At 48.4% G+C, this 21,272-nt stretch overlaps 1 protein-coding gene across 4 annotated transcripts in view; it reads left to right on the top strand.

Annotated features, from left to right (window-relative positions):
* The window catches only part of ARHGAP35 (Rho GTPase activating protein 35), an 849,836-nt gene that overhangs the window by 87,479 nt on the left and 741,085 nt on the right, over positions 1–21,272 (top strand). For 2 of the 4 annotated variants that reach the window (XM_069644572.1, XM_069644577.1), the window contains exon 2: positions 4,040–4,140. The exons of 1 other annotated variant lie outside the window; for it this stretch is intronic. The gene's annotated coding sequence lies outside the window, so the exon portion shown is untranslated. Of the gene's footprint in view, positions 1–4,039; positions 4,141–10,529; positions 10,608–21,272 lie in introns of all 4 variants that reach the window. One more of the 4 variants, XM_069644575.1, reaches the window with a different exon arrangement.

The raw sequence follows: 21,272 nt of genomic DNA, 5'->3' as shown, positions 1-21,272 counted from the left end.
TTTGCCACCCATGGGTTTCCGAAAGAACTGTGTTTAGATAATGGTCCCCCGTTCCTGGGACGCCGGTTTGATGCATTCATGGAGGAATGCGGCGTCGCCCACTGGAAGGCCATCCCGAGCTGGGCCCATGCTAATGGTGAGGTGCAAAGTTTTTATGCGGACCCTCAACAAGGTATTTCAAAACGCATGGCCAAAGGTGGGAACTGCAGCAAAATCTATACCAGTTCCTCTGAGGATATCGAGCCACACCCCACCAATCCACCGGGGTGGCTCCAGCTGAAGCCTTGTTCAGCTGGTGCCCATGGGGCCTACTGCCAGAGCTGGCAGATCGGACCCCGCTGTCATTGATAACCAGGAGACCCTGGAGGCCAGGAGGGAGCGCAATGAGCGGGAGAACATCCGGAGGACTCTCAGGCCGGTGAACACCGAAGTAGGGGACACCGTCCTTGTGCGCACCCGGCATCACGAGGTGAAGCTGTCCCTCAACTACGAGCCCAAGCCCATGGCAATTACTTGCGTCAAAGGCTCCATGGTGACGATGTTGGACCAAAGCAGAACTGTCACAAGGAACTCTTTCTTCTTCAAGAAAGTGGACCCCGGAGACTGCCCCGACGAACATCCGGGTGGTGGGCTGTCCATCCATGCCTGCAGCACGGCGCCTGAGTTTGAAGATGACCCTGGGGACCCAGTGCCGCTGGAGACTCTTCGGGATGTATGCAGAGAGGCGGGGCGAGCTCCCTGCCGGGAAGGCCTGTTTCAAAGACTATATTCTGGACTCTGTAACGTAACGGGCCAGAAGGGACGGTAAGGGCCCAAGCTGGGCCTCCACAAAGTTGTGTGTAATTGTTTTCACTGTGTCCTGTTGACATTTTGTTGGTCATTCCACTGTTTGAGTTTGTTTGTTATGGGAAAAGGAGGGATGTTACGAAGTGAATCGCGCATGCGAGGGTGAATAAAGGGAGCCTGTGCCGTCAGTTGCGGCCTGGACTCTGTAGCATGCAGACCGGTCTCTGTGTGTTCTTGTAAGGTAGGTACGGGGGCCGGGGCCTTGCTACAGAGGAGCCCTGGGCTCATTATACTACTTAACAGGCTGCTCTGTAATTTTAATATCGGATTGCATAGGGTTTTTAGCGTAGAGCATGTGTGTCTCGCAACACTTGGATTTTCGACACTGAAAGAAACCAAAAGACAACCATTAATGCTATAAGTCTTAAAGGCGCAACTTGCAACCCCCTCCCCCCATCAGACCCAGGGTCGGCATTAATATTCAATAAGATTACCTCTGGGGGACTGTGGTATGGTTCTCTTCAAATAGGCACATGGAGACTATTGCTTCGGTCCAAAATTTGATTGTGCATCTGTGAACACAACAAAAGTAATGTCTGAGAACTCTTTCTAATTCATCATCATTAACTTTATTCGGAAAATGAATCTCCATTAAAGAACCATTTTCACAATACAAAACATTAAAAACAAAGTTCACATTAATATCCACATCATTCTTGAGGGCATAAAATCATAATCCAGAGTATATGTACAATAATAAAACAAATATTTTATATTGATCCATACCTTAGTATTTCACACACACGGACAGGCATCCTTACACAACTTACTGCTCTGTCAAAATAGTACCTATTCTAGCCTCTAACATTGTCTTATTAAATGCAGATCTTAACCATTTTGCTACTGCTAATACATATGTAGGTTGGGTACAACATTTCAAGACTCAGATTGCTGACTGGATTGAGAGCTGGGCTAGTTGGCTGCATACCGGGGTGAGCCCCCTTGCCTGGCAACGGGCACTACAAAAGAGATGTGCCTCATGCCCGTGCCCCTTGCCACAGAGAGGGCATAGGGACGAGGAACAGGACCGACTCTTCCACTTGGCAGACCCATGGGCCAATGGGAGTATGCCTAATCGAAACTTTCAAACCAGCTTTTTAATTTCAAGCAGGTCTTTGGGGCCAGTCTTCAATTTATGCACTTGCCTGCATTTCTTCCTAACTGTAATTGCCAGAATTATGTTTTTTGGCTTTGTACACAAACAATAAACCAGTAAAACTATAAATATGCCTACCATAATGCAATTCCGCTTGCATGCACTTTTTGGTTATTTGAAGTGATATTGCTAACTAGTGTCTGGCGATCCACATTAATTTCCTGCAGCAGACAGCGGGAAAGGTAGATTAGCAGTTTGTGACTTCTGCTTAGATTATGTGTGCAAGTTCCTGTAAGAAAATCATATGCCAACAATTGCCTGCTCACACTCCCTCTGCAGACAATACATCAGTCTCCATCTATAGTAGTTCTTAACAGAGTTTCTAGGCTCTAGAATTTTGAAAATGGAGCTTTGCAAGTACCAGGTACTTAAGTTATTTTATGCAGAATATTTTCCACAACTGTAATACAATGGTTAAAGCCAAGCCAGACCACTTTGATCTACAGCTATTGGTCTGATTTTACATATGCATTGGGTGTATGTTGGATACGTTTTACTCTCTTGCAGAGGAGAACAACTTTTTACTCTCTTGAAATTGCATTTACTCTCTAATTTGAAAAATCTTGCGTAAAATGCTCCCACCTCAAAATCTTATCTGGAGCACTGTTCCCAACCATCTGGAGGTCCAGATTTACCTCCGACCCACAGACGTCCTTAAGCTGCAAATAAGCCCGATCTCATTTCCCCATTAGGCAATTATCAACCATCAAACTCCAAGGCCACTACCTACATTTATTCTCGACCACCACCTTGTAGGCTCTACCCAACCTTGTGGGGCCACTCCATAGGTCCCCCAGCCCAATGTTTAAAAGCATGGTTCTTATATGCCTACACCTAGAAAGTTTCCTACCACCTGGCAATGAGAGCAGCTCCTCCAAACCGTTCCTAAACAGAATAAAGGCTTTATTGCCCCAAATCCCCAGCCAGTATAGCACTGGCTGCATCATAATAGTATGTATAATCTCGATGAGGCCACATTTGCATGCCACTGGCCAGAATTCATAATGCAACAAAACTCCTGTGCTAAACTGCAAGGGAGTCACCAGTGGGTACATTCCAAGATGTACTTACCAGTAGCATATTCTCATAGAAGCTAGTAGTCCACACCTGATTTTTATGAAAATGGGCACAGAATTCCTTCACAGGGAACTGCTGAGTAGCAAGGTCTGTGTTTGTGTTTTAAGCTGTAAAGATGTTATATTAGGTGTAAATTGAATTCGGAGTTGTTAGTTTTAAGCCACCAAGTAGGAAAAAGCTTACCTCACGCTAATAATGTATAAGTATGCACGCCCGAGCGTTAAAGAATGCGACAACCCTGGTCATGTATGAACAAGGAAGATGTATCTGTTTTTCAGGTTGAAAAATGTGGTCTGTTACTGTAAAAAGAAAAAGAAAAATCGGACAATATAATTTTTTTACGGATTGCTCTGGGCTATTGGGAGTTGTCTGACTGCTGGTCATGCAAAAACATCTGCAGGCGTTCTGCTAGCGACTTCAACGTGTTGCTTAGCAAACAAGGAAGCGTGGACAGTTGCTCAGTTTGATCTATAGTAGAAAAGGCAGATAAACATTAGTGAGCGCTTTAGTACGCTAGTGTCGGATAGTGTATAGCAGGGCGTAGCTTCCCACGAGCCTTATTCTCTGCTCTAGAGGCGATCTGTAAGAAAAGAAATGCTAGGAAACTCACTCGTCCGGCAGTGTCTCTCACACAGCGAGTCGGTCTCGCGTCTAGGGAGGTTGAGGAGAAGCTGCTGTTGCTTATATTAGTGTGGCACAAAAGTAAGCAATAATCAATGAATATGGAACTGTACAATATTAAAATGTGCTGCATAAGGGTCCCATTTCACCAAGTCCATGAATTACCCAAAGAAACATATGCCATCCTTCATAATGGTTAAAATTGAACATCTTATTCATGTTCATGACTCGCCCTTGAGACCGCTAAAGCTGATGCTATAAACCTAATTTTAAATCCGACAATAGCGTGCCAAAGAGCTCACTAATTGGGCTTGTGTTTCTCTGCCTTTTCTACTATAGATCACACGGACCGACTTTCTGCACTTCCTCGGTTGCTAAGTGACACGTGTAGGTCACTAGCACAATGCCCACAGATGTTTTTGCTTGACCAGCGGTTAGAGGTAAGCGCTCTGTTTTCTTTAAGCTCATTTTCGTAACTTCCAATAGCCCTCAGCAACGTGTTCAAAAATTGATTTATTTACAGTACCGGACCACGTTTTCCAAACTAAAAAACAGATGTATCTTTATTGTTAATACGCAACCAGGGTTGTCACATTATTTAACGCTCACACGTGCATACTAATACATTATAAGCACAAGGTAAGCTTTTTCCTAATTGTTGTCTTATAACTTTAACAACTTTGAATTCAATTCACACCTAATATAGCATCATCACTCATTTTTACAGCTTAAAACAGAGACCTTGCTATTTAGCCATTCCCTGTGCAGGAATTCTGTTCCCATTTTGATAAAGCCAAGTGTGGACTAGTAGCTTCTGAGCTACTACGTGAGTACATCTCAGACTGTACCCACTGGTGACCCTGTGCTTTTTAGCAAACGGCTGTTATGTTGCATTATGAATTATAAAGTGTGTTTCAGACACTACTTTCGAAGGGATTGTGTCCTCCGACGTATTCCTTATCTTAGATAGAAATCCTTCAGCTTTGCTGGCCTCGGAAAATTTTTTCGCCAGAGGGCGCTGCGCGTCGATGATCGCCGAGTCGATGACCCTCGACGGCCTCCGTGCCGACGTCGACGTCATCCTGCCTATAAAGGCCGCGCGCAGCGTCCGTTGCTCAGTTCCGTTTTTCCGCGCTTCGTTGTGCCTCGGAACACCGTTGCTCAGTTCTCGTCAAGATAACGTATATAATAACTACTATTTACCATCGATATCGATGGCATCCTCCTCCGACCCGACGACCCCTCGGTCCGGTTTCAAAAAGTGCCGAGACTGCGGGAAGAAAATGTCGTTGACGGACCCTCACAGGGTCTGTTTGTGGTGTCTGGGAATCACGCACCAGAGTTCGGAGTGTGAGGAATGCCTTTCCATGACGGCGAAAGCCTTGAAGGAGCGTAGGGGGAAGCTCGAGAGAGGTAGGTCAACTTTAACTTCCTCGAAAGCTTCTTCGGTAGAGTCGAGACGTTCGTCTCCTCACCATAAAAAACACTCTCGATCTAGATCACGAAGTGGCTCCCACCACTCGTCGACATCGAGACACTCGAAGAAGAGACGTAGGAGATCCCCTTCGTCATCTTCGTCGAGTTCTCCTGAGAGAGTTCATTGCCCCACAAAACGCAGCTCGCAAGCTGAGTGGGAGGAATTCAGGAAAAAGATGCTAAGCGTCTTCGAGAAAGCGGCCTCGTCCCCCTCGAAGACAGCTGAGGGTGATACCCCGGGTAAAAAACCCAAAAAATCTAAACGCCGCGAGTCGCAGTACCCGGCGGAAAAGTCAACCCGAAAGCGCCTCGAGCCATCGGGAGATAAAGCATCATCGACGCCATCGTCGAAAACTCCTTCGAAACAGAGGTCGGCGCCATCGACGCCGTTGTCGAAGGATTCATCGGCGCATCAGTCGATCGAGTCGACGCCGACGTCGACGCCGATATCGACGCCGGTGAAGGAAAGAACCGCGGCTACTCCACAGCCAACGGTTAGACAAAAGACCTCCGACTCGACGCCGAGAACGTCGACGTCGTTCTCGAGCAGGACTCCGATCCTTTCGAGTTCTTCGAGGCCTAGTACACATTTCTCGACGCTTTTCACGGCGCCTTCGAGTACTTTCACGTCGGTGTCGACGACATCGACGTTTTCAAGGCCTGTGATGATGGCTCCTTCTGCATTGGAAATGGGGTTTATACCATTCCAAAAACCAATGTATCCCCCTTTAACCTCGATTTTTGAGGAAAGGGAGGATTCAGACCAAGATATTGATTTACAGAGGACCACATCACCAGAGCCAGAGACTTTCGCCTCTGAGGAAGGAAGATTAAAAAATCTTCAGGATGCACTTCAGGAAGCTAGTGGCTTGGACACTTCTCCTGAAGCAGAATTTATCAAACCAGACCCAGGAGAACATGCGGAGACTCCATATAGAGCTCTGATGTCTAGAATCATAGAATTTATGGGTTGGTCTGCACCTTCTCCTGCCTTTCAGCAGGATGACCTCACTGACATACTGGACAAGGGCCCACAGGAGGATCCTGTGGTTCCATTTCACTCTGCTCTACAGAGAAGGATTTTGACAAACTGGGAAACGCCAGAAATTATCCCGGCAGTAAATAAAAAACTGTCAACAAAATACAGGGTGGCTAGTTCTGACCCTGAATATTTGTCAAAACACCCTACTCCTGAGAGCTTGGTTGTACAGGCTGCAACCTCATCAGGCAGCACATCTGCATACCCCACTGCTCCGCAGGATAGGGATGACAAAAAGTATGATGCCATGGCTAAGAAGGTTTTTTCTGCCTGTAGCATGGCGTTAAAGTCTATTAACGCGACCTGTACGCTCGCTAGGTTCAGCCACACCCTTTGGGAGTGCGCTTCATCAGCGGCTGACTGCCTCCAAGAAGGAGAGGAAAGGGACGCATTTTTAAACATCATCAGGGATGGTAAAGATGCGATGTGCGAGACCCTACAAACTGGCCTAGATTCTGCTGACAGTATCAGCAGGGCCATGGCGGCAAGTACCACAATCCGCAGGCATGCGTGGTTGAGGAAGTCTGGTTTTGCCTCTGACGTGCAGACCAGGCTTTTGAATATGCCCTTTGACGGTTCTACCCTCTTTGGAAAGAAGGCGGATGACAGTTTGGAGAAACTGCAAACGTCCAAGGCAGCAGCCAAGTCATTGGGAGCTGCTATCCGTCAGAATACCTTTCGTCCTTCGGGATCATCGTGGAGAGGACGGTCCTTTCGTTACTATTCCTCATATGGAAGGGGCAGGGGACGACCGGCTCAAAGAGGCCAAGGAAGATTTACCCGTGGTGGACGGGGTAGGGGAAAGAAAGCCGCACCCGCAGGAGCAGGAGCCACTTTACCTTCGGCAACTGCATCAGCCGCTTCAAAACCACTCTGAGGTCTCCCCTCACAGAACACCAGTAGGGGGCAGGTTAACTCACCATCTGACGGAATGGCAGGCTATTACGTCAGATGCTTGGGCTCTGGAGACAGTGGCCCAAGGTTACTGCCTGCCCTTCCTACATATCCCTCAGAGTCATCCACCGGGGAACAACCCTTTGAAGCTTCCAGATCCGCTCCTCTTGCAGGAGGTTTTAGACCTGCTAGAGAAAGGTGCCATAGAACTGGTACCTGTAGCGGAAAGGAACAAGGGTTGGTACTCCCCCCTACTTCATAATACCGAAGAAGGACGGAGGACTGAGACCCATCTTAGACTTACGGGAATTGAACAAATTCCTCCGAAAGGACAAGTTCAAGATGGTGACTCTCTCTCAGATCCTTCAGGCCCTCCAGCTTCAGGACTGGTTGGTATCTCTAGACCTCCAGGACGCTTATTTCCATGTGCCGATCCATCCCAGGCACAGGAGATACCTGAGGTTCGCAATTGGCAGCTCTCATTATCAATTTCGAGTTCTGCCATTTGGGCTAACCTCCGCCCCGAGGGTCTTTACCAAGCTAATGTCGGTTGTGGCTGCAAGTCTAAGGAGGGAAGGGATTCATGTCTACCCTTACCTAGACGATTGGTTGATCAGAGCTGTATCTTCGGAACAGGCTCAGAGACAACTAGATTATGTTTGCCACTTCCTTCACAAGCTGGGCTTCTCCCTCAATTTAAAGAAGTCACAGATGATACCATCACAGAGACTCCAATTCATTGGAGCAGTCCTGGACACTTCCCTGGGAAAAGCCTTGCCACCAGAGGTGAGGGCTCGAGATATTCTGCAGATGGTCATCAGATTTCAGAATGCCCAATATCTCCCAGCCTACGACTTTCTGAGGTTGCTAGGCCTCATGGCATCCTGCATATTCCTCGTGCCGGAGGCTCGCCTGAGAATGAGATCCCTCCAGTGGGCACTGAGAACTCAGTGGTCACAGTTCTCAGGAAGGATGACAGATCTCCTTCGGATCCCGGTCAAAGTAGCCCGAGACCTTCAGTGGTGGGCCTGTCGGGAGAACATCCTGAAAGGAGAAATGTTTTGGCAACCATGGCCGGAGATAACAGTAGTCACGGATGCCTCACTCACGGGGTGGGGAGCTCACGCCAACGACTTGACCATCAGCGGTCGTTGGTCTCCATCGGAGTCCAGACTACATATCAACCTGTTGGAGCTGAGAGCCATCAGACTAGCGCTGAAGGCTTTTCTGCCGTCTGTACGGGGAAGAAACGTCCTAATAATGACGGACAATACAGTGGCCATGCACTACCTCAACAAAAGAGGAGGCGTAGGCTCACTACCACTGTGCAGAGAGGCGATGCAGCTCTGGTTTTGGGCAATTCAGGAAGGAATCTCTCTATCGGCAATTCACCTAGCCGGAGAGAAGAACTTGACAGCGGACGCTCTGAGCAGGCAGAGCACAGTCTCTCACGAGTGGGAGATAGCTCAGGAAGTCCTTCAAGAGATCTTCGCCCTTTGGGGAACCCCTCAAGTGGATCTGTTCGCCACCAGTATCAACAGGAAGTGCGACAGATTTTGCTCAAGGGAATTTCCCCCGAGAGGAGCTCTAGGAGATGCGTTCGTAGTGGACTGGGAGTTCCCACTTCTGTACGCGTTCCCTCCGGTCCCTGTCATTCCTCAAATGATCAGGAGGTTGAGAAGGTTTCGGAAGACCATGATCCTAATTGCCCCGGATTGGGCCAGGAGAACGTGGTACCCGGACCTTCTCGACATGTCCATCTGCCCTCCAATTCGACTGCCATACAGAGAGGATCTTCTCTCGCAGAAGGAAGGTCAGGTTCTCCATCCAGCCATCAAGACCCTCAACCTTCACGCTTGGTGTCTGAAAGGTTGAGGTACAAGGATTGGGACCTTCCGGATGATGTTATGGAGGTGTTGCTTTCGGCCAGAAGGCCGGCAACTAAAACTCTATACCGCTGCCGTTGGAACAAATTTTGCAGCTGGTGCAGAGAAAAGAATATTGAACCCTTTTCTTGTGGTACACCTATGGTGTTGTCATTCTTACTTTACCTGGCTAATTCAGGCCTACAGGTTGGCACAATTAAGGGCTATCTCGCAGCGCTATCAATCTTTAAGCGCACTGCAGAGGAGCCTTCATACTTCAAAATTCCATTGGTAATACAATACCTAAAAGGATTAACTAATGTTTATCCCCCGAAACCTTTTCAAGTTCCCTTATGGGATTTAAACCTAATTTTAAACTTCCTAAAGGGTGCCCCTTTTGAACCACTACACTCTTGTTCATTGAAGCTTCTCACCCTCAAAACTGTTTTGCTAATAGCATTGACATCTGCTAGAAGGGTTAGCGAGTTGCAAGCCTTATCGTGTAAACCTCCACATACAATCTTTTACAAGGACAAAGTTGTTCTTCAGGTGAAGCCTAACTTCCTCCCGAAGGTAGTCTCGGAGTTTCACATCACTCAGAAGATTATATTACCTTCTTTCTACCCTCCTCCTCATCCGGGGAAGGAGGAAGAGAGACTGCACAGGCTGGACCCTAAGCGAGCCTTGAGCTTCTATATCAGCAGATTGGCTAAGATCAGACAAGCAGACCAACTCTTTGTAGGTTATGCAGGACATAAGTTGGGCCTTCCAATAACAAAACAAACCATCTCCAGATGGATTATTTTAGCCATTCTGGAGTGCTACAAATTGGCAGGAAAGGAGCCTCCTCAAAATCTAAGGGCTCATTCTACCAGGGGTATCGCAACATCCTCAGCCCTTCAAAGAGGGGTGCCAATTCGAGATATATGTGCGGCTGCCACATGGTCGTCCGCACATACATTTACCAAATTCTATAGCCTGGATTCCTCCTCTAGTCAAGAAACTAGATTCGGCAAGGCTGTGTTACACTCTGTCCATTCTGGAAGGGTAACATAACTTTTATTACTCCCGCCTCCAGTCACAATACCACTGCTATGGGAGTCTATCTAAGATAAGGAATACGTCGGAGGACACAATCCCTTCGAAGAACTAGTTACTCTTACCTTGTAACGTTCTTTCGATGGGATGTTCCTCCGACGTATTCCTTATCGACCCTCCCATCCATCCCCGCAGTATGACTTCCTGTGGGTTTGCAGCCTATGCTCCTTCAAGGTGATTAGTCTAATCCAAAAACATTACTGGGGACTACAAAACGGAACTGAGCAACGGACGCTGCGCGCGGCCTTTATAGGCAGGATGACGTCGACGTCGGCACGGAGGCCGTCGAGGGTCATCGACTCGGCGATCATCGACGCGCAGCGCCCTCTGGCGAAAAAATTTTCCGAGGCCAGCAAAGCTGAAGGATTTCTATCTAAGATAAGGAATACGTCGGAGGAACATCCCATCGAAAGAACGTTACAAGGTAAGAGTAACTAGTTCTTTGGTGTATTCACAGATGCACAGTCACATTTTGGAACCAAGTGACCGTCTCCCTGTGCCTATTTGAAGAGAACCCTAGCACAGTCCCCCAGAGGTAATCTTGGTGAATATTAATGCCGCCCCTGGGTCTGACGAGAGGCTAGAAGTTCCCCTTTTTAAGAATTAAAACATTAATGGCTATTAATTTGTCTTTTTTTGTATCTTGTAGTGTGGAAAATCCAAGTGTTGAGAGAGATATGTGCTCTACCATAGAGCGTACTTGGGGCATCTCATTTCAGATCCCAAGAACACATTGACTTTTCCTACCTGCTCCTGGGGAATGTTCACCATTTTTTTGATTAATTAACTGGAAAATGTCCAGCATCGGCCAGTGCTGACAGCAAGTGCACATGTATAATTCTTTGGTACTACATTGAATAACTAAACCCTATGCAATATATTAATGTACCGACCAGCCTATCTTGAAGTTATGTAACCAGCCAGTTCTAGCTCTTAGTACCGAGTCACAATAGCACTTTATTCACAGGTTGTTTCTATCTGCACATTAGTTGTATAATCTCTGAAGTCTCTGCAACTGTGTGTATCTTTGTGTTATATTAATTCACACATGGTGCCTTTTTAATATTTTTTCATTAAAGATTGTATTTTTCTACTTATTTTGCCTTCCCATTGTTTGGGGTACTACACCCCCATTTTTTCATGTGTTTTGCCACCACTGCTGATACAGAGTCCTCTCCTGGCCTCTGTTTTGTTTCATAGCTAAATTCATCCTGTCATGCTGTGAATGGTGAAGCCCAAAGGAGGTAAACTCATATGTCGGCTCATGAACAGTATTTGAAGGTAGTTGAAAAAAACAAAAATAAACACCCTTTGACCTTGCAGTGGAATTGGGGTTTCCTAAAATATTGTATTGTATTTGGTTATCTATATAGCGCTCTTTCGTCATTTTATGGCCTCAGTGCGTTTTGTGGTTGGAACACCCTCAGTGACAGTATTTTTTTTGGAAGAGTTTTAGACTAGGAGATGCATGTGTGCGTTTTTGCCGGACTAAGACTTGCGGCCCAAAAAGGTCAGGCATGTGGGTGGACGCTGTTGGTGTTTTGCGATGGTGCTATTGCTGAGAGTGTCGATGTGTGGCCAGCTATACTGAATATCTTTTCGTTGGTAGTTGCTGTATGCTAGTGGCAGAGGTGTTGAGGTATGTTGGGTATTTCAGTGGGGACACCTATGTGCGCTGCTAGACCCGGTGAGCATAGCCATAGCTGTATTCTACAGTGCATGGATGTTTGGCCGTGCCTGCAGCCCTGTGTCCACAGAGGTGGTGTTAGGTATACATACCATAGGCTTCGAAATTGTTCGGCTGGAGCGATCTTTGTCCAGTGCTGACGGCATGGTCTCATTATTCATGGTCTTGGTGTGTGGGTCTAGGTGGTGAGGGTGTGAGTATTGCTGTGTGCCACAGCGAAAGCTGCTGGCTTCCTGGGTGTATTTGTTAGGTGAGGAATGTTGTTCCTGGGGGCGACAGTATGTCAGGTGAGTCATTGCGAATGCTGCCGGCCTCTGTTGTAATTGGTGTAAGGGAATGTTGGGTTCAGCAATGTGGTTCTGAGGGGGGAGGATTCAGGGGGAATATGATCGGAAGAGCCAGGATTTTAGGGCCTTTCTGAATTTCAGGTGGTTTTCAGTGTTGCAAATGTTTAAGGGTAGGGAGTTCCAAATGATTGGCGCTTGGACGGAGAAGGGGGATCTGCCCAGCCTGGAGGAGTTGAGGTGGGACCACTAGGCGAAATGCTGTTTGAGATCTGAGATTCCTTGAGGGCTGGTATGGAACGATTTTGTCTCGAAGGAATTCTGCTCTAGTGTTGTGGATGGCACGGTGGGTGATGCACATGGCTTTAAAGGTAGTATGTTGACCATTCAGCAGCCAATGGAGGACTTTTAATGTAGGGCTGATGTGTTCTCTGGCAGGTAGATTAATGAGCAGGCGTGCTGCTGCGTTTTGGATTCTTTGGAGTTTCTTTAGTTGAGATGCCGGAGCGCCTAGGCAGGGGCAGGTTAGGTAATCTAGGCGTGACAGGATAATGAGTTGATGCCCGAAAAACTGTGGGGAAAGCTAAGGGAAGATGCGCCTGAGAATCCGTAGATGGAAGAAGCAGGTTTTAGATACGTTAGTGGTGTGTTGGGTGAGGGATAGGTCTGATTCCAATGTGCATCCCAGGTTTTTTACCACATTGGAGGTTGCCGGTGCTTGTCCTAGGGGTTGAGGCCATGGAATCGGTTGGGGGAGGAGTGCTGTTTCCCTGCAAACTAGGATTTCAGTTTTCCCAGGGTTGAAGATGAGGTGGTTGGTAGTCGGCCAGTGGTCTATCCGAGAGGCATGACAGGTCCGGACTGCCAGAGCCTTGAGATTCTGGGATTTTGAGGATGTTCTGGGTGTCTGTGTAGTTGTAGCAGGTACAATTGTATGAGGGGATGATTGTGGGCAGGCGTTTTAGGTAGAAGTTGAAAATTGGGGGAGATAGGGGATGCTCCTTGTGGGGCACCTTTCTTTACTGGCTGGATGTGAACTGGCATTTGTGATTGATTTAAGATAATAGGAGATACATGAGGGCTGTGTTTGATTCCTAGTGTTTGTAGCATGTCAGGATGATGTGATCGAAGGATGCGGATAGGTCCAGCAGGATGAGTACAGAACAGCCTTCTACGTCAGCTGTTTTTTTTAGGTCCTCCGAGATGGAGAGGGAAGATGCTATTCCCCTGAGTCGCCTGAAGCCTGTTTGTGCAGGCTCTAGGAGGTTGTTGGCTTTGCCAAAATGCCCAAGCTGTTGGTATGCCGCGCGGTCCATGAATTTGGCTTTGAAACTTGTGTTGGAGATAGGGCGGTAGTTCTGGGGGAGCAGTGGGTCGAGTGCCTGTTTTTTGAGGATGGGTTTGATGTGGTTTTCTAGGGCTTTCGGTAAAATCCTGACGTGAGTGGTTGAGGATTGTGCGTGCGACACTACCTGCACAGGTGGCGGATAGGATTTTTTTGAGCAGTGAGGGTGGGCGGGGTCCTCAGGGGAACCTAAAGGGCGGCTATCTGCTACGAGCAAGAGGAACTTGTGGTGTGTGATGGGGGGAGAGAGTCGAGCATTTGTATCGAGGGGTGTGAGGGGTTGAAGGTCGGTAAGTGGGCGTGAGGGTGGTGGGGGCGTTTGGTTTAATTTAGAGATGATGGTGGAGTGTTTGTCAGCTGCATTAGGAAAGTGCAGTGATAAGGGGTCACATAAGGCTTGGCAGTTTGGAGGGGGCTGTTCGAGCATGTGGGGGATTTTAATTTGGCTATGATTCTAGTCCTTGCTCGGGTTTCGAGCATTTAGGGTTCAGTTCCCATAGAATGTTTACTTGCTTTTTATAATTTCCAATCTGTATGTTCTGTTTTTTTCTTGCTAGGGTGGTTTTGTTCTGGGCTGAAGGGCCGGCTCTCCAGGTCCGTTCCAGACGGTGCTTGAGAGCTTTGAGTGATTTGAGATTGGCGGTGAACCACCTGGGTGTTGGTCTTGATCTCTGAGAGGTCTGCTTTGTTGGAGTGAGGAGTGTGAGGGCATTTGTAAGCCAGTGGTCGAAGGATTCGATCGCTAGAGGTCCTTCCTGGAGGCCAGGTTTATGGAGAGAGTTGAGGAGTGAGCGTCCTAGATCTGGGGTGATTACGACTTTGTTCCATAATGGAATGGTGGGGGGGGTGGGTGGTTGGCGGTTGTCGTGTGTGACCTTGAACGCCAGCCGCTGTGGTCGGCCGTATGCAGAAGTAAATTGCTGAGTGATCAATCCATGATGGGTGGTTGGAGGTCTGGGGGCTGGGTCGATATATTTGTGGTGCTGAAAATCGCATCGAGGGTGTGACCGTGTGGGTGTGGAGATGTATTGTCAGGTTGAGTGATTCTAGATTGTCTTTTAGTGTTCGGGTCATAGGTTTTGAGGGTCAGTCGAAACCATACGTTGAAATCCCCTAAAATGGTATGTGTTGGATGAGGTCGGTGGCCAGTGCTTCACCGAGTGAGTCTGCAAAGTTTTTGTTGTAGCCGGAGGGTCTGTAGATGAGTAAAACTGTGGGTGGAGGGTGAGAGTTGCAGTTTTACTAAGAGATTTGTAGTCCGTGGTGTTGGTGGAGGTATCCTTGATTATTAGCTGGAGTTGGTGTTTGTGTAATATCTCCACGCCCCCTCCCCACTGTGATCTGTTCCGGACATTGAGGTTGTAGCCAGGTGGGAAGGTCTTGTGCGCGATAGGCTCGTAGTTGTCAGAAAACCAGGTCTTAGTAATGAAAAGGATGTCTAGGCTTTCATCTGTGATGAGGTCAGAGATGTTGAATAATTTTTTGGCAACTAACCTGCCGTTGATGAGGGTGCAGGATATTTGGTGGGTTGCCCTTGTGGCGGCTGGACTGGTAGGGCTATAGGAGATTGCGGGGGCCGAAGTGAGGTCGGGCAGTGAAGAAAGTGGGGCACGGTGAGGGGTGGTCGAGTGTGGAGAAAATGGAACGGGAGTGGGAGAAGAGGGAAAAGGAAGAAAGAGGAATAGGGCTGGGAATGGGTTGGGTTGGTTGGGTTGGGTGGGGAGGATTGGGTCATTTAGTGTGGTGGCACTGTTTGCGTGCTGGGTTGGAGGAAGGGTAGTGCTTGGAGGGGCAAAAGGTGCCTTTGTTCTCTGCTTTTCCTTGACTTTTGGACAGTCCTGGGACGTATGGGTGAGAGTGGGAGGGGCTGTGGAATTTAGGGTTTTGGCCAGAGTTGGTTTTGCTGGGCTAAGGCTAGGGAAATGCAAGTTGGGGTGCTATGGTGGCGTTTGGAGACGTGCGAGCATATGGTGTGGGGGTGGTGCTGTGCCGTCAGGTTGTTCCGGGGAACAATGTTCTCTGCTCCCTCTCTCCATCCTGCTGTTAAATATGCAGAGTGGGATCCATGTGGGGGGGATAGTGGGTCGGGGTGGGGTGGGGTTGGTCTGGCGAGGAGGGGAGGGATAGGTGAGGTATGAGGGTTGCAAGTTAAAGGAGTGCAGTGGTGGGGTAGTGGGTTGTGTGTTTTGGCAGAGGTAGAGATCGGCTGCAGTGGGTCTCATCCGGCCTACTGGTGCGCCAGCGTGCTGCTCTGACCAGTGTGTGGCATGGCGTCTGTCTGGTCTATGGCACTTGGTCGGGCAGTCGGGTGAGATTCACGGGAAAAAATGCTGTTTCACAGAGCGGTACCATTTGGGTATGAGAGATGCACCTAAATTTGAGAGTCCTGTATAGTGGAAGTGAGGCCTTGGTTTCACAATACAGTAGGTTTCACAGTATAATAGGCAGAAATGGGGGGGGGGATGCACCTAGATTTGAGAACCCTGCATAGTAGGAGAGAGGCCTAGGTTTCACAAAACAATGTGGGTATGGGGAAAGACACCTAGAATTGAGTCCTGTATAATTGGAGAGAGCCCTAGGTTTCACAATACAGTAGGTTTCACAGTATAATGGGCAGAGATGCGGGATACACCTAGATTTGAGAACCCTGTTTAGTAAGAGGCCTAGGTTTCGCAAAATATTTTCGGTACTTGGGAACACACCTAGAATTGAGCGTCCTTTATATAGTGGCCTAGGTTTCACAATACAGTAGGTTCTACAATATAATAGGCAGAAAAGGCCTAGGTTTCACAAAACAATTTGGGTTCCGGGGAAGACACCTAGAATTGCGAGTCCTGTATAGTAAGCTGAGCAGCCTAGGTTTCACAATACAGTAGGTTTCACAGTATAATAGGCATAGATGGGGTTACACCTAGATTTGAGACCCCTGTACAGTAGCAAAGAGGGCTAGGTTTCATATATCTGTACAAATTGTTCCTACCTTATCCGTTGATGCTGGTTGACGGCAGTCTGTTCCCAGTATGGTGCATCTGGGTACTGCAGCCGGCTGCTACTGCTGGTTTGCAGGTGGGATTATGCCTCTGCAACCACCTCGTCGTTGGGGGGCGGGGGGGGTTGGGGGGGTATGACACTGCTCCCGGGGACTCAAGTGGAGGCACTGCTGGTCCTTCTCTTGAGCTCAGTGCGTTGAGCTAAAGCTAGGTGAAGGGGCCCAGAGTGCCTGTTTGGATGTATGTGTCAATGAGGGAAAGGGGGCTTGTTGGTAGCTTGGGCTTGGTTTGTTAGTGGGTGGCTGATTCCCCTGCGGACACTGTCTGGAGCCGCTACTGTAGGAGCAGCTCTTAGCAGCAGGGGCTGCCCTGGGAGAAGTGCGTTAAGAGCAGCAATTAGCCAATCTGTATAGGGAGGCAGGAGGTAGGAGGGAACAGGCCCAGGACAGGGGAGGTGGATTTCACCATGCACAGAAGACCCCACAAAGCCAGCAAAAGTTACAAAGCCTTAGCAGTCACACACTGACCTCCAAAGGGAAACCGCAGCAGAGTGCCTGATCGGCAAGCGTGCAGGTGTCTAGAGCCTGCACAACACAATGTCAAGTCAAGCTCAAGGGCAAAGGACCTGACATGGTCACCTTGGCGCTGGAACCACCAGGCACAACTGGTGCCTGACCTGCCTGCTGCATTGAGACCGGAGTTGTACCTGCCACAGCCTTTTCGAAAATCTGCAGCATTTGCTCCTTAAATGTCTCACTCTTCCCTTGGGGCACAACTCTGACTAATTAGGTTTGTGTCTGCGCCAATTCAGTCTCTTCAGTTTATCAGAGGATGTTGGGGAGAATTCTCATTTCTGTGCTAATGCTCTCCAACCTTAGAGACCCCCAGCTCTTTTGCTGGACTTTAGGACTTTTTAAATTTTTACCCTGTAGTGAGTGAACCCTTTTTCTCACTCTCTCGTGTTTTGACCTAATTTGAATTATGGGTTTTGGAGTCTCACAAACTCCATAGGCATCTACATTTTGAATGGTGACACAACACCTTCAGTGCAGCGTGAAAGAGAAATCCTTATACCCTTTTTTTTTGTGAAAACTACTCTTCCCCAGAATACCAAAGGGAAATTGACTTTACTTACCTTTTCTCTGTGTAGGTCCAGCACACATCATCTTATGCAGAGTGCTGGAGGGGCGTCGGGGGGGGGGGGGGGGGGGTGGGAGATTGGGGGGGTTACTTAGTAGCCCCTTTTCCTTCTTACTCATGTAACATTTTTTGTTACCCTCACTACTTCAAATGGTTGGTGGCAGTGGTTTAATTTTCCTACCATTGTGCTTTTCTACCGCAGGCTGAATCCTCAGCTGCATTATAGCATCCATGAGTGACCATTTTGCCAAAATCGCCCTGGTCTTCTATTTGCACCATTTTCTGTTTGTGAGGTCTTCCTTGGGTTTCACTCTGGAGGCTAAACCAGGCTTGAGCCCTTTGTTCTTTTTGCCTTTTGGTGGGCTTCAGTACTGAACCCCCGCCTTTGGCTCCAGTGTCTGGAAGGGCAGGAAGTGAGGGAGGTTCCCGAAACTCCCCTGTCCTTTGTCTTTAGGAATGCCTGAATGCACCCAGTCCTGATTGGCTGGCTGTCCTTGCAGGCCAGCCACCCTGCTGTTTTCGTGACAGCTAGGCTGTACATGAATGGGATAAACCTGCTTAAAAGGCAAGGGTTTTGGGACTGAAGACATTCGACCACTGGGAAGAACATGACGAGGAACTGTGAACAAAGCTTGCTGCATCCTCCTGGACTGTTGAACTGCCTGGTGGTGAAGCCCTGCTGCTGTACTGAAACTCCTTTTTCTGATCGACAAGAGAAGCTCCAGAAGGGAAGACTTCTTCGCTTGGGTTAGTGGGACCAACTAACCCTGAGACGAACTCTTCTGGATCATCTTCCCCCACTGGCTGTACTTCTTTGCTGCTGTAGGAACCGAGTGCCAGGTGTCGAGAAATCCGTAGTCAAGTGAAATGTCTGTGTTCCAGCCAGAAGCTTCAGGGGGGTCTCCACAGGACCCTCCCGAAGCAGGACGACCAGAGTGCCAGAATCGAGGAGAGAAGGAAGCCCAACAGGTATCCAGGATCTGCGGTGGTGCTGTTTACCGAACGCTGAAACCGCAAAGTGCTGCTGATCTGAAAAGAGCCCATAGCTGCCGCTGATCATTAAATTGCTGCCGCAGGAGTCCCTAGACATCCTCCCTCTTGTCCCCACGACTGAGGCCCAGGAACACATCGCTGCAACCAGACAGGAGCCAGCTGGACCACTATTCTAACCAAAGGTACTGTTCTGACTTTGGGTACTTACCTCATTGTCTGTAGCTTGCTCTACTCGGTTGAGACTTGCAGTAGCTGCTTTTCTAGAGTTCATCTCGGCTCTGCCACAAGCATCTAGAAACCATTTACCGGACTGTTGATGACATTGTATAATTGCAATAGTAAGGTTACTACTGCCTGGTGTAACTGTTTTTGTCCTAATATACATTTATGTACTAAGGGACTTAAAATGCTTCTTCTGTTTGACTGCCTCATGCGTTTCGCTATTCTCCTGGTTACAACATTGGGTTAGCCTGTTTATTCAAGAATGCCACTAGAAGTTGTCCACAGTGTGAACAAATTATGAAATGTGGAGAAAGTCAGATATTATTCAATGCAGATGCTCTGTGACAACGGAGAAATCCAATTTGTTCATTGAAAGTATTAATTTGTAAAAATTTTACTATCCACAGCTAACGCTGTAGTGGTGTTGTGGCACCAAGGCTTGTCTGTTGAAAACAAGTTGTGCCAACCTGACCTGGGTGTGTGGTTGTGTAATGGAAAGAACTAAAGGAAATACCGGAGTAGATAGGCTAGGGAATGGAATTTGGTGAGCTCAGGAAAATCTGAGGCGGTGCTGTTTGTTTCTGCGTGGAGATGTTGGCTCTTGCAGATGATCGAACAATATGTTTTAATGAGGAAGTGTCACATTTGGGAGCAAGTAGTTGTAGGCAAGATCTAGGTAAATCACTACAATGAGTTGCTCTCACAGAACAGAGGCTTTTCTGGAGTGGCATATTGCCCCTTCATGGGGGTATCCATATCGTGGTCCGAAGAGTGAACAAAAGGTATAGAGGAGCGCCAGCTACTTCGGAATTTTTACGGCAGTGGGCGCCCTTTGTCGATGTCCCTCGAAGGCTTCCGTCATCGGATGTTATAAGTAGAACCCACCGTGGCCGTTGACTCGGTTCTGTTTTTCTGCAAACGTGTTTGCTTCGCGAAACTCTGCACACCCGTACTTCTAAAGTATTTGCTGTTGATTTTCGCTGTGTCTTCTATTCCGACGACAGCTTGTTCCGGATTCAAGAAATGCTGGGACTGCGGCTTCAAGATGTCCATCACACACCCGCATAGAATCTATCTGTGGTGCCTCGGCGAGGGCCACAACACGGATACATTCTCCAAGTGTCAGTCTGACTGGAAAGCCCTTGAGGGAACGACCTGCTGGGCCTTCGACCGATAGTCGAGAGGCGAGACTCCTCGGAGGGAGAAGGCCAAGCGCTCAAGGTCTAGGAGTGGTTCCCGCCATTCGTCCTTGTTGAAACGTTTGCAGAGAAGGCACTGCCGGTCGCCTTCCTTGTCTTCGTCAGGGGGCTCCCCCGAGAGGGTGAGATGCCAGTCCAAAAAATCGACACCAGCAGAATGGAAAGTTTCCGTGTGGAGATGCTTAAAAATATTTGATAAACAGGGCAAATCTCAGTCCGCGACCTCTGTAGAAGCTGGCAGGGAGCGGTCTCGGCCAGATACTTGTGCGCTGTCGAGCATAAGTAAACGGCATGATCCACATCGGAAGCCCTTAAGGCCTTGTTCAGACAAGGTATCGACATGAGGACAGGTCAAGGTCTTAGACGCCCTCAACCTTCAAAGTCATCGATGCTACGCCAGTCCATGGTGCCCGTCGGGTCCTCCACCCCAGTCAGTCCTTCGATGCTGTTGTCGATGCAGTCCGTGCCATTTCTACTGGCGCAGGTCCCACTGACTCTTGACCTTCTGAAAAAGGCGGTGGCTAAGTCTAAGTTGACTTTGAAGCTTCTGGGTACTGCACCATAGAAAAGCTATGCCCCTCTACCGAAAAGGGATTTTTTTTTAAAGTCCCTCTCTTCTATTTTTGAGGAGGAGGAGCGTTCGGATGAGGATGATGCCCCCTTTGTTCTCCAGTTTGGGGGCGCTAATGTACCTGAATGCCTCATTTCGGAGGAGAGTAGGATGCAGGATCTTTGGGATACTTTGCATAATGCTAGTGGTGTAGACACTTCTCCTGAGCTGGAGTTCAGCAAACCCGACCTAGGGGAGCATGCCGACTCCTCGTACAGGCAACTGATGTCGAGGGTTGTTGAATATTTTGGCTGGTCTAGACCTCCTGTGCATTATGATCAGGATGATCTAATGGACATTTTGGACAAGGGGGTCCGCCTACAGATCCAGTGTTACCATTCCATGTGGCTCTGCAAAAAAGGGTGGCCAGGAATTGGTGAACCCCGGAGACTAATCCGGCTGTGAACAAGTCTCTTACAAGAAAATACTGCCCATCCAGTAGCGACCCAGGCTACCTGTCAACTCAAAACACTCATGAGAGTTTGGTGGTCCAGACAGCCACAGGCAGCGTACCCTACCATCCCGCCTGATAGGGACGATAATCCCATGGATGGGCACGCAAGGTATTTTTGGCAGGGAGTATGGCGTTGAAGTCTGCGAACTCCACTTGTGCCTTCGCAACATTTTTGTACACTCTGTGGGAGTGCATATCTATGGCGGCAGAGCATATTCCTGAAGGGGAAGAAAGGGACGGCTTTCAGGCTATTAAGAACAGCAAGGCAGCCATGTG

This window comes from Ambystoma mexicanum, chromosome 2p (genome assembly GCF_040938575.1).
Source record: "Ambystoma mexicanum isolate Mex_15411 chromosome 2p, UKY_AmexF1_1, whole genome shotgun sequence".
Taxonomy (NCBI): domain Eukaryota; kingdom Metazoa; phylum Chordata; class Amphibia; order Caudata; family Ambystomatidae; genus Ambystoma; species Ambystoma mexicanum.
The sequence above is the reverse complement of the archived record's forward strand: the minus strand, read 5'-3'. Positions and strand labels throughout refer to the sequence as shown.